General features: G+C 32.8%; 1 protein-coding gene across 1 annotated transcript in view; it reads right to left on the bottom strand.

Annotated features, from left to right (window-relative positions):
* Window positions 1-1,957, bottom strand: part of LOC132749220 (ionotropic receptor 25a-like) — an 81,527-nt gene extending 79,570 nt beyond the window's left edge. The window contains exon 1 of the mRNA XM_060738936.1: window positions 1,674-1,957. The gene's annotated coding sequence lies outside the window, so the exon portion shown is untranslated. The remainder of the gene's footprint in view (window positions 1-1,673) is intronic.
* Window positions 1,958-12,396: the final 10,439 nt, after the last annotated feature.

The raw sequence follows: 12,396 nt of genomic DNA, 5'->3' as shown, positions 1-12,396 counted from the left end.
GATATTGCGGTGTAGAGATTTTGTCATATTTAAGTAAAAACTATTAAACTTCTCAAGGGTACGTATTTATGCATCGAATCAGTTACCAATTATCAGGGGCAGGTTTGTGACAATAATGAAACAATCAAGGTATTGTCATGAGTCGATGGTACACATTGAGTCGTAAAAAAACAAAATTTAGGTGTAAATATTAAGCCGGTAAAAAAAATTCAGGGGTAAACTTGCAGTCAGTAATTAAAACTTAAAGATATGTTTTAAACTAGTAAAAATCATTTGTATGCAAATGGCCAGTTATAAAATAAATGTATGTTTTGTAAATAAACAAAAAATAAGGATATGCAATGAGTCATTAAAGCATGTAAGTCAGGACGCCAATAAACGAGCATTCTGTAGCAATTATTGAGCCCGTTGTCAAAAGTAAACAAAATCCCTCAAAATCCACACACAATGTGTGGACATTTTGATCATATTTTAAGCAAGTAAAGGCAAAAAAACTGGTTAGGTTAATACAAATCAGAATTATGTATTTAACCAGCAATCAAAAACCAAAAGAATTATTTGAGCAAGTAAACAATGATGGATAATTTAAAAGAAGCTACGACAAAAAGTTATTTCTATACTATCTCAACCAGTTTGTTTGACTGTTAAATTTCTCAAAAACATGTATTTACTTCAGTAACAAGTTTCCGTCTCAGGCTAATATGACTAATATCAGATATTACTAGACCATTATGAAAACACATAAATATAAACGCTATATTAATGCTCCTTTATTAGCTTACTATTCTTGCTTTCACTTTTTGCATGATATTCTATTTCCAACTAGAAGAATTTTTTTGCAACAGTTATTGCATTATGCAAGTATTTTTGTTTCGTTTTAGTCAAATTTGTTTCTATTATAAAACATGCCCTTTGCATTAATTGATTCACTCTCCTTGTGCTAAATAATTTAAAGTATGTAAAGAAAAATTTTTTAAATGAAAAAAAAAGAAACACTGTCGTCATTAAAATACCATTAGCTCTTATAAATTGGAACATACCTTAAACATTTTATCAAGCATTGGTACTTCATTGATCAACTAATTACATTATACATGATAAAGATATTTCCTGTATAAGGGTCAATGTATAATACTTTTCTGGACCTTTATAAAAAAAGTAACAATAATAAAATTGGAACCGTACTGGTAAAGAGAAATACAGCATAATTAAAAATAGTACAACTATTTACCTATAGGGACCGTAAGTAACTATAGTGTGTGCGCAAGCCAGCTCTTTACTTTCGGAAACTCAGGTAATTATAAATAGCCCTATTGTTCTAATACAAATTATCACAACAAATACAATACAATTTAAAACTAATATATACTAAGTTGGAAATTAGTGCAAAAAATAATTATCAAAAATAATGTTTGTATTACAGGAATATTTAAACATATAATCAAGTGTCCTTTTTGTTCCTATATGGAAAATTAAAACAAATATTTATAATACAAATAAAGTATTTAAACTTAAAGTCGTCTAAGGTTTTTCTGCACAGTGTGTTTAAAATAAATATTTGCAGTGTACTTGCAAAATGCAACATTTGTTAAGAGCAACTTTGAAAGGTAAAATCATTACTAATCGTTGCTTGTAGGATAATAAAGCAACCACCATGATGATAAACCATTTACCTTTAAAATGTTTAAACCACCATCTGTTACAACAATTATTCCAAAAAATGATTTTATGTATTTTCACCGCACAATGAATCAGTAATCAAATACAAACTTTTTTTCCCAACAACAAAACACTCACGAATAAATCCTAACGTACTTAACATAACATCATGTCATATAAAGGAATAATACATATCCAACTAATGAATGTTACTTGAACACCTTTTCACTTCCTAACTGAAAATCACTATGAAAATAACGAGGTTTATAGAATCACCGTCAGTATATTGGTAAATCTATACGATATTACGGTAAGCCACCGCTGCCGTTTATCTGTTGCCTGCGACATTGAGCATTAATTAGTTTTAACATTACCAGAATTAGAGGACAAAGAAATGGATCAATATGAAAACCCCTAGAGATACACTTTCAATAATATTAAATGATCAATATTACACGGGAAATAAGGATACCTGAAAAAATATTATGGCCATTTTTTCCTCTTTTTAAGTTTTTCATCATGTTATCTGTGACGAACATAATAAGGGCACGTGATTGGTCAATCAGGGCGGAAGGTTTTATGATTCAAAGTAGCTTTTTTATGCAGTATCAGTTGCGAGTCTTTTGATATTGTATAACAACTGTTAAACATGACCTAACATATTAACAATAACTCAATAGATGAAATCCTATACTTGTATTTTATTATGTGTTTTCATCATGTTATGACTTGCTCTAATTTGTCACAGCTGCCATTGTCACTGTAAATTATGAAATATAGCGTATGTCAGGGGAATCACGTGTTGTGATACAAAACTGTTCGATAATTGTAATAATGGGTCGCTAATTGTTCATTATTTCTAGGTACATTCTTACGGCGTACTTTCAAAAAATAGATAAATACAGAATCCCTAAAGAAAGCCCAACACGGCAAAATTGAAAATGTTGCATGTTCGGTTTGATTGAGCCTGTTCATGGACGGCACTGGAAAGTGCAAGTTACCGTCCACGCCCTCCCCCCCAGCACCGGCTCAAGCAGAATTCAACATTTAAACATGAAATAGTAAAATTTTGAATTTAGAAACATCCGCAGATGTGTTCATACGGCGGTTATCATGGAACCTTCAATGTGACACTTCCGTGCCATTCCATGAAAAGCGTCCCCAAGTAATTAAAAGCGTGTGCCCTAAAAGAGGAAACAATGGGCGGAACCAAATAAAATGGAATTTTAAAAGGGGATCAGAGGTTATGAAGCCTTCAATACACTCAAATATCAATTATTATTTAGTAAACCCTTACAATAAATAATTTTATTACACAGAAAAGTCTATGAGAGAGTAAATCTAAAAAGCCCCCACCAATTTCGTGTTTCACAAGATCTCATTCAATGGTATACATATGTAAGTCAAACCATTACATTATCAGGACAGAGCTAATGATCTCTTTATATTGCAGGGATGCAAAACAGATAAAAAAAATAATTGAAAAATTTTTTTTTGGTTCAAAGGGGGAATTTCCCCTTCTCGAAAAAGGATTTATACTCGCGCAAATTATGTAATTAATGTCATGTAATTTTTGTATAAAGCAATACTCTGCTTACTATTTCAACTTTTTTTGGTGTGAAAAAACTTTCAAATATGATTGGAATAGTCTTTTATATAGTTTCTCTTTATCGCTTATTTCCAAATGTTTAATTTCTTTTATAAATTTTAAGGAAATTGTTAAAGAAATTCTTTTATGCAGTTTCCTTTTTTGTTATGTTTAAGAAGGGGTGATCCCTCGTATGCATTAATTACAATAAAATTACATGAAAATTGTAGAAAACTCTGTTTGATTGAGCCTGTACACGAGGGAAAATGAAATGTGAAACATTCCTAATGCCCCTAGCACCGGCTTGAGCGATACTTAATTTTCACCACTCAATCATCCGAACGACCAGAAAAATATTACAACACTGAAGGGAATTTTGAAAATTTTTACAGCTCCCCTCACCCCCCTTGAATGCTGTCGTGAGAATAAAAAATTTTTCGGAAACCTTTTTTAAATTTGAAAAACAACGTTATTTTGAAGAAATTCTCCCAAGCATAAAAGCTAAAAATTATTCAAATTAATTTTAAAAAAATAGACGTCTTTTTGAAAGTTTTAATCAATTTTATTTACATTATTGCTCAATTGTCGAATCCCTTTGTACCGGGTTCCCCATCCCAAACATAATCCTACGAATTCATGAAAATATTCAAAATTTTTTTAATTACGATTTATATCAAATGTAAAAAAACATACCTTTCATTGAATTTAAACGGGAAAAAGTTGACGTTTATAGGGGAAAATACAAAATAATTTTTTTTTAAAAACAAATAATGTTGGAAAAGAAACAAGGGAAAAAAAATAGATGGAAAAGTATTGTTTAATGACAGTTCGTGACAAAAGAAAAATGTGGATTTAAAATTTGTAGTCTAGTTAAAAAATATGTTAAACCGCCCCCGTGGATCCTCAAATTAATTTTCCATTCGGGGAAAAAGGACGAAAGTTTAGTGTCAAAAAAGCAAGAAAGGCGAAAAGATCAACAAAATTCGCGGAGGGGCAAAGAAAATTTTTGAAAAAAAAGTTTTTTAAATTTTAAATTCAATAATTTAAAAGGGGCTTGGGCCCCCAAAGGACGCATAATATATACAAATAATTTTAAGAAAAATCAAAATTTAAAAAATAATACAATTAAACATTATTAAAACAATCTGTTTCTCTTTTTTTTGACTTAAAAATAGTAAGTTAAAGTTTTGGGAAAAAAAATTAAAAATTATATTTTATACAATACAATTTTTTACACTAAAAAAAAATTAGTTTTTTTACCCCAGCCCCGAATTGATAGTTTTATAAATAAATTGTTTTTGTTCCCCTTTTTTCTAACATCTTAAAAATGTGAATTTTAGAGGTTGAAAAATGTTGTCTCTCTTGCACCAGTCGGTGCAGTTTTTGACCCCGGCCCCACACAAAAAACATAGTCTTTCGCCCAGCATGGATGCCCAACCTGCGCATCCGGCAGGGTTTTGGATCCCTGCTGTTCCCATCAGTTTCTCTACTTGAATGGGTTTTAAAGGAAAAGCAGGATCCTGATCAGACTGGGGGTGCGATGGGAACTGTGCAAACCCCTTATGTGGTTTTGTGTGAAAAGTATTTAAACTTTGATACAATTTAAATATTGGAATAAATGTGCAAAAACCGAAAAAATATAACAAAAAGTTATTTACAAAGTAACCCCCTTTTGAACAGCCTTTTCGTTTTTTCAAGAGAAATTTATAATTATTGTAATGTCAATTTGGGGGAGGGCACATCGCAAATACAACCCTTTGCTATTTATTATTTCAACAACATGTTGTTTATGTGTATATTAATATACATATACATGTACATTTTTATATTCGAAATAAAATATGATTAAATAGAAAATGGTGGAAAAAAATGTTTGCAATGTAATATATAAGACTTAGAGGATACAATTCACCTACCTTTTATTTGAATGTTTATATTATGGAGATATAAGGAATAAACATTGAAAAATATTTTTACCAATTAAAATGGTGGAGCTGTTATCACACTTGTTTTTGTTTTGTTTTACGGCGCACCCATACAATTTAAGTCATATGTCGCCGCAGGAATGATGATTTTGGCTAACCTCGGATGCTACAACCTTAAAGCAACACCAGGGGTCAAAACCACCTCACCTGCAGGAGCGAAGAGATGCACGGTCTCAACCCTTAAAGGCAATCCCTCAGTCACAAGGGAGTAATACACATGTATATAATATGATTGTATGTATGTGTTTGAACCCTTAGCTTTTTATATCATTGTAAATAATGTGTTCTCTGCCAAGAAACATGATATAACATGAGTGTCTGTACATGTTTATTTTCTATATTTTTCACAACAGCGGGTGTCAAGTGCTGTGTGGCAGCTGTAAAAGGTTGCCCCGTATTTTATTTCAGTTTTGTTATATTTTTCTGGCCCTTCGGAATAAACTTATTCCAATATTTTATTTGTGTTAAGGATTCAAAAATTACTTAAGCCGGTGCTAGAGAGCGTGAAAGACATTGCACATTCTATAATCTCTCATGAATAGACTCATTAAAAGAGAGTCTGCAAGTTTTCACCTTTAAACCTTGTTCTCATTGCCCTCGAGGGAATTTTCTTAAGATTGTTATTGTATGATGGTTTACTTTTTTACACTTTTTTAGTAGAAATCACTATTGGATGAAATCGTATCAATTTAGCCTCGTTTTCATTTTAAGAGTTCAAAAAGTCCATATCAAATCCATATCACACCACACATATCCCTTGTGATATAGTTAATTGATGTCACATAATAGTTTTTATTATATAACAAACACAAGTGTAAGAATGAACATTTCTGACATCTAACTGATGACAGACGTTTTAATCAGGTTTAAATAAATACACTGTTCCACAAAATATAAAAGATGTGACATAAAGTTGGACAAAGCAAAGTCCACAGCAATCCAACCAAAGCACCATGGAAGAGCAGTTACAAACAGAATGCAAAAACAAATAAGTAATGGTTCCTAATAAAACAGTGTACACTTCAAGCGAATTTTAAGTATTACTTTATAAAATCAAATCCATAATGTATTAGATACATAATACGAGTAGACACACCATAATACCTACTTGTAAAACAGGGCTACGTTCATTCAAATGCCTTTTTGGTAGCTACATAGTAACCCAAGCAATTATGAAATACAAGATAAGATTCAACACAATGTCTCAATAGAAATCAGTAAAAAATGTATATATGTATGTATGTGTAAAACAAACTAAAATGTACAAAAATATATGATGTGATATATACAATGAAGTTAACAGGCATCACTTGTGATATGAAAAATAAAATTTATTTGGCTCCGTATTTAAAACCAAAAATACTGGGTGTTATAATCGAATACAAAAGAGCAACACTGTTCTATTAAGCAAGTTATAGTCTCATTTTCATTTTCAGAGTTCCAAATGTTACTATCAAATCCAAATCACAACCCATACAGCCTCGTTTTCATTTCTAGAGTCCAAAATATTCGTATCGAATCCTCGTTTTAATTTCCTGAGAGGCAAAAATCCATATCCAAACCTTAGAGGATTTCTCTCGATCAAATGGTGTCGCCGTGAAAATGCGGATAGTAATGCTCTAGTTACATGGAAACGTAACATCTTTAAAATTATTGACTTACGTATTAATTTTTATAGTGGAAATGAACATCTTTTGCCACCTAAACCAAGACTTACTTTAAGACATCTGAAAAAAGATATTCTAGCTTTCCATTCAAAATTTGTCTTGGTGCCAGCGGACAAGGCGGCTAATAATATTATAATTGTATGACGAATCCATTAAATTAACGTTTTGCATAAGGAACTAAATAGTACTAATGCGTATTCTAAAACCTCTGCCTCAGAAAAAGACATTGTAAACAATCATATTACTAATATTTCCAATCTTAAAGTCCAAATTAATGAAAAAGAACTCAAACTTCCTATTATGTATTGGATTCCTAAATTACATAAAAAAAAAACCTTACAAAGCCAGATTCATTGCTAATTCTACATCTTGCACAACAAGTAAACTTTCTATTTTATTGACGTCTTGTTTGACTGCAATTAAAACACATGTAATTAGATATTGTGATAAAGTCTATGAAAACACAGGCAAACATCTCTTTTGATCAATTAAAAATTCTGGTGAAATCTTGGATAAATTCAAATTTAAGAGCTTTCAAGCTTCAACTGTCAGTACATACGATTTTTCTACACTTTATACAACTTTGCCACATAAATTAATCAATGATAAACTAATTTCCCTAATTCAGAAAACCTTTGCACGGGGGAAAGTTACCTTTCAAGCATGTAATTCTAACAAAGCTTTTTTTACTAACGGTATTGTTAAACATTATACTATGTGGACCTGTGACGAAGTTTGTAGAGCACTCTCTTTTCTTTTAGACCATATTTATGTCAGGTTTGGTAATACCCTATTTAAACAGATCATAGGAATTCCTATGGGTACTAATTGTGCACCCCTGGTCGCCGATTTGTTTTTGTACTGCTATGAAAGAGACTTTATGTTGAGTCTCTTTCAAGATAAACAACAAGATGTAATAGTCGCATTTAATAATACTTCCAGATACCTTGATGATATTTTTAATTTAGATAATCCTTATTTTGATCAAATGGTGTCTGACATTTATCCGCATGAACTACAACTTAATAAAACGAACTCTTGAAATTTTAGTACATCATTTTTGGATCTTCGTATTACTATCAACAACAATTCTATTCACACGAAAATCTATGATAAAAGAGATGACTTTGACTTTTGTATAGTTAATTATCCACATTTAGATGGAGACGTACCCCATGCAACATCTTACGGGGTTTATGTTTCTCAGTTAATTAGATTCGCTAGAGCTTGTAGCAAAGTAAAGGATTTCAACGAGCGGAATATTTTTATTACCAGCAAGCTTCTAAAACAAGGCTACCGCTATCATAAATTACGGAAATATTTTACTAATTTTACAATCGTAACTTTGATTTAATTTCTAAATTCAATAGTGATTTAAAAACTCTTCTGCGACAAGGGATTAGCCAGCCAGGTTTTTATGGCGATGTGATTTACAAACTTCGTAAGATTTTGGGTCATGGTAATTTTTCTGCTGTTTTTACTAAACTCATTAAACGTTTTATTAAAAGAGGTTATGACCCTACTATTTTAAGACATACTGCATGTTTAGTGTTCAACCCTTTTACAGTTGGACACTACGCTTTCCTCTTTTGATTACATCTGACGGATCAAGTGGGAGACTCTATGATGGATAGTTCGTAAAGCCCCTCTGGGACTGAATTGTCTTAATGTTCGTCTTCTGCCTTGCTTCGTCGGGCCCTCGTAGGTGATTTTCTTGTTGCTCTGTCTTCCTTTAGGACATTGAGTACTTTTGTTATGGTCATTGGGTTTACTTTTATATGTTTCTACATGATCATTTTAGTGTTTTACTTATTTAACCTTTTGTAACAATGACAACTGTTAGAATTTCACTTGGCGGGATTTATTTTATTTACACTGTCTCGTTTATAGGAACATGGTGGGGCTAAGAGCGAGGTTTGGTGCACAATTAACTCCCCAGCAGTCATAATTATGCTGCTGACCGTTCCAAGGCGGCGCCCCACTGTGTTCCTCAGATGTATGTCTATGTTGTTTCATACTGTTTTGGTGACACTTTTGCTTGTGTCCCTTGTTGTTTTCTCGTCTACGGTAAGTATCTTCCCAATTGCCTCTAGTTTTTATTTCTTTGATTAACCCCCACCCCTTCCCCCGGTCTCCTGTCCCCTTCCCCTTTGTGGGCCTATTATTATTTTCTTTGAATTCCTAATCAGTTACAATTTATTTATCATTTAATGATTAACCTGTCCGTGCTCTGTCTTTGCCCTGTCCTGTTTTTGTTTGGGGTCCGCCTGGGCTCCTTGCCATTGGTTCTTGTTGCTGGGTCATATGGGGGTTGCGTTCATTGAACGCCGCCTTTCCTTGTTGATCTTGTTTATCATATTTTATTATTAATGAAGTCCAAATCTTAAAAATTGTGGTATGAAATAAAGAGGTCGTTAAACATGGTCGAGAACAATACTGATAAACAGCTGCAAAACTTACATTAGACTCGGCTAACGCCTCGTCCAATATAATTTGGACAACTGTGTACTCTTCGATAGAATTCAGTATTGTGTTCAACAATGAGTAATAATCTTGGCCGAGAACAATACTGCTAAACGGCTGCAAAACTTACTCTTCAATAGAATTCAGTATTGTACTCAATAATGCATAATAAACCAATAGAGCAAATCTTCAATACAATGTCTGTTCTGTTTATATTTCATTGCTGTGTTACATTATGCATTATTTTCAATGATCAAGTAAAAGTGTGTTGTTAATAATTTTTAAATTTGCATTCAAAGTGGAGTTAACATCTATCGGGAGCCAGTTTTACTTTTCACTGTAAATGTTCGACTTATTAAGTAAGCTATGGTATTCAACATCCCGTGATGTTGCCAATTAAAGTTATTAGTACTTTCTTGTTCTAAGATTGCTATTAGTGTATATTACCTTATAACATATTTTATCATCCTCTGGCAACAAACGTAATTTCTCTTATAACCCGATTAATTATCATATTGTATTTTCGCGGAATCGTGACCACGCGACATGCAAGAATTGTATTGTATATATATATATATATTTAGATGAGGTTGTATTATGTACAAGTTTAATTCTGACCACAAATTTAGTGTATACGCATTTATTTCAGTCCAGTTGTTTTGGAAAATAAAAGTTTATTGAAACAATCTTCCCGAAGCTGTTCTTCGAACCAACCAGTAGAAATTATGTAAGAGAAACTGTTATCAGAATAGTAATCATTGTTTCAAAATTTATTAAAAAAGCTTCTTTCCTCACATCATTTATTACAACATAAACATTAAAACAAGAAACATGGCAATGCCATGAAACCAGGTTTTCAATTATCACCATTGTAGATAAATATGTTGTATTTGAGATACAAATACAAGCAACAAACAATGTAACTATGTGCAATGTAAAACATGAATAATGTAGGAGGAATTGCCGCTGAAGAAGTCTTCACTATATATTCTGTATAAGGAAAAAAACAAAGGGCCATAATTAGGTCAAAAATTATCCAATCACAAAACCCCGACAATATGTGCCAGGGCGCTTGGTGACAAAGCTTCTGTGAAAGTTTGAACAAAATCCGTTGAGAAATGTAGGAGAAGTTGGACACGATAGAAATTGTTCACTATATATTCTGTATAAGGAAAAAAAAGGGCCATAATTAGGTCAAATATTATCCAATCACAAAACCCTGACAATATGCGCCAGGGCACATGATGACAAAGCTTCTGTGAAAGTTTGAACAAAATCCCTTGAGAATTGTAGAGGGAGTTCAGCACAGAAGAATTTGTTCACTATACATGTATATTGATAGTTCTGTATAAGGAAAAAAAAACAAAGGGCCATAATTAGGTCAAATATTATCCAATCACAAAACCCAGACAATATGCGCCAGGGCACTTGATAACAAAGCTTCTGTGAAAGTTTGGTCAAAATCCTTCGAGAAATGTAGGAGAAGTTGGACACGATAGAAATTGTTCACTATATATTCTGTATAAGGAAAAAAAAGGGCCATAATTAGGTCAAATATTATCCAATCACAAAACCCTGACAATATGCGCCAGGGCACATGATGACAAAGCTTCTGTGAAAGTTTGAACAAAATCCCTTGAGAATTGTAGAGGGAGTTCAGCACAGAAGAAATTGTTCACTATATATTCTATATAAGGAAAAAAACAAAGGGCAATAATTAGGTCAAATATTATCCAATCCCAAAACCCCGACAATACGCCCCAGGGCACTTGGTGACAAAGGTTCTGTGAAAGTTTGGTCAAAATCCGTGGAGAAATGTAGGAGGAGTTGTGCACAGAAGAAATTGTTCACCATATATTCTTTATACGGAAAAAAAACAAAGGGCCATAATTAGGTCAAATATTATCCAATCGCAAAACCCCGACAATATGCGCCAGGGCACTTGATGACAAAGCTTCAGTGAAAGTTTGGTCAAAATCCGTTGAGAAATGTAGAAGGAGTTGCGCACAGAAGAAATTGTTTACGCCCGCCCGCCCGCCCGCCGACATACCTCAATCTAATAACCAGTTTTTTCCTTCGGAAAACCTGGTTAAAAATGGACGTTTGGTCTGAATGAAATGGTTCTAATGAGCAAACTAATATAAACCAAGTGCGCGATTTTGAAATCGTTCCATTTTCATTGTTCGCCTTTAATATCTATTGAGTTTTGTGTTATTAAATCGGTCAATCGTTTACGGTTCCGATGAAATGACGTGTTGGTTGCTGGAATAAACATGTATTATTCAAAAGTTTATTGTGTGATAACTGTTCGGTCCATGTCATCATAATTAACAGCTATGCTATACAGAAAGAACAATTGAACTGTTACATGTTTATTTTGGTACTTACTATTTAGCGTGGAAACATTTTATTATAATGGTAAACAAGAAGTTATGACAGCATTATATTGCCTCTATAACCTCATCATATGTTACAAGATCAGATATGTGGTTCACTAGTCATACGGACGTAAGAGACTGCTGTCAACAAAAATCACTTATAAGTCCTTTGTTAGGCATTGCTATTTGTGGTCAAAATCTCGCACATTATCAAAAAAGTACTATACATTTATTACAAAATAGAGAAACAGAATTCCAAAAGAACGCCCAAAATGACAAAATTGTAAATGCTGCAGGCTCGGTTTGATTGAGCCTGTTCATAGGTGTACTGGTAATTGCGGGTTACCATCCACGCCCCCTAGCACCGGCTTAAGCAGAATTAAACATTTAAACACGGAAATGATGTGATTTTGATTCCAGGACCATCCGTAGTTGTGTTCATACGGCGGTCATCATGGAACCTTCAATGTGACAGGTAATGCGGCCAAATATAGACGGTTGATTGTTATATGTATATAACCATTTGTAGACAAGGTCATATAACCGGTCAAAATCTTTTAAACTAAAGATATGAAGGCCAGAAAGAACAACAAAGAATTATATTACTCATTTACGGGCCTATAAAGACTTGAGGGAAAACAATTGCCTTCATTCAC

Source organism: Ruditapes philippinarum, unplaced genomic scaffold (assembly GCF_026571515.1).
Source record: "Ruditapes philippinarum isolate M1 unplaced genomic scaffold, ASM2657151v2 ctg891_1_1_1_1, whole genome shotgun sequence".
Taxonomy (NCBI): Eukaryota; Metazoa; Mollusca; class Bivalvia; order Venerida; family Veneridae; genus Ruditapes; species Ruditapes philippinarum.
The sequence above is the reverse complement of the archived record's forward strand: the minus strand, read 5'-3'. Positions and strand labels throughout refer to the sequence as shown.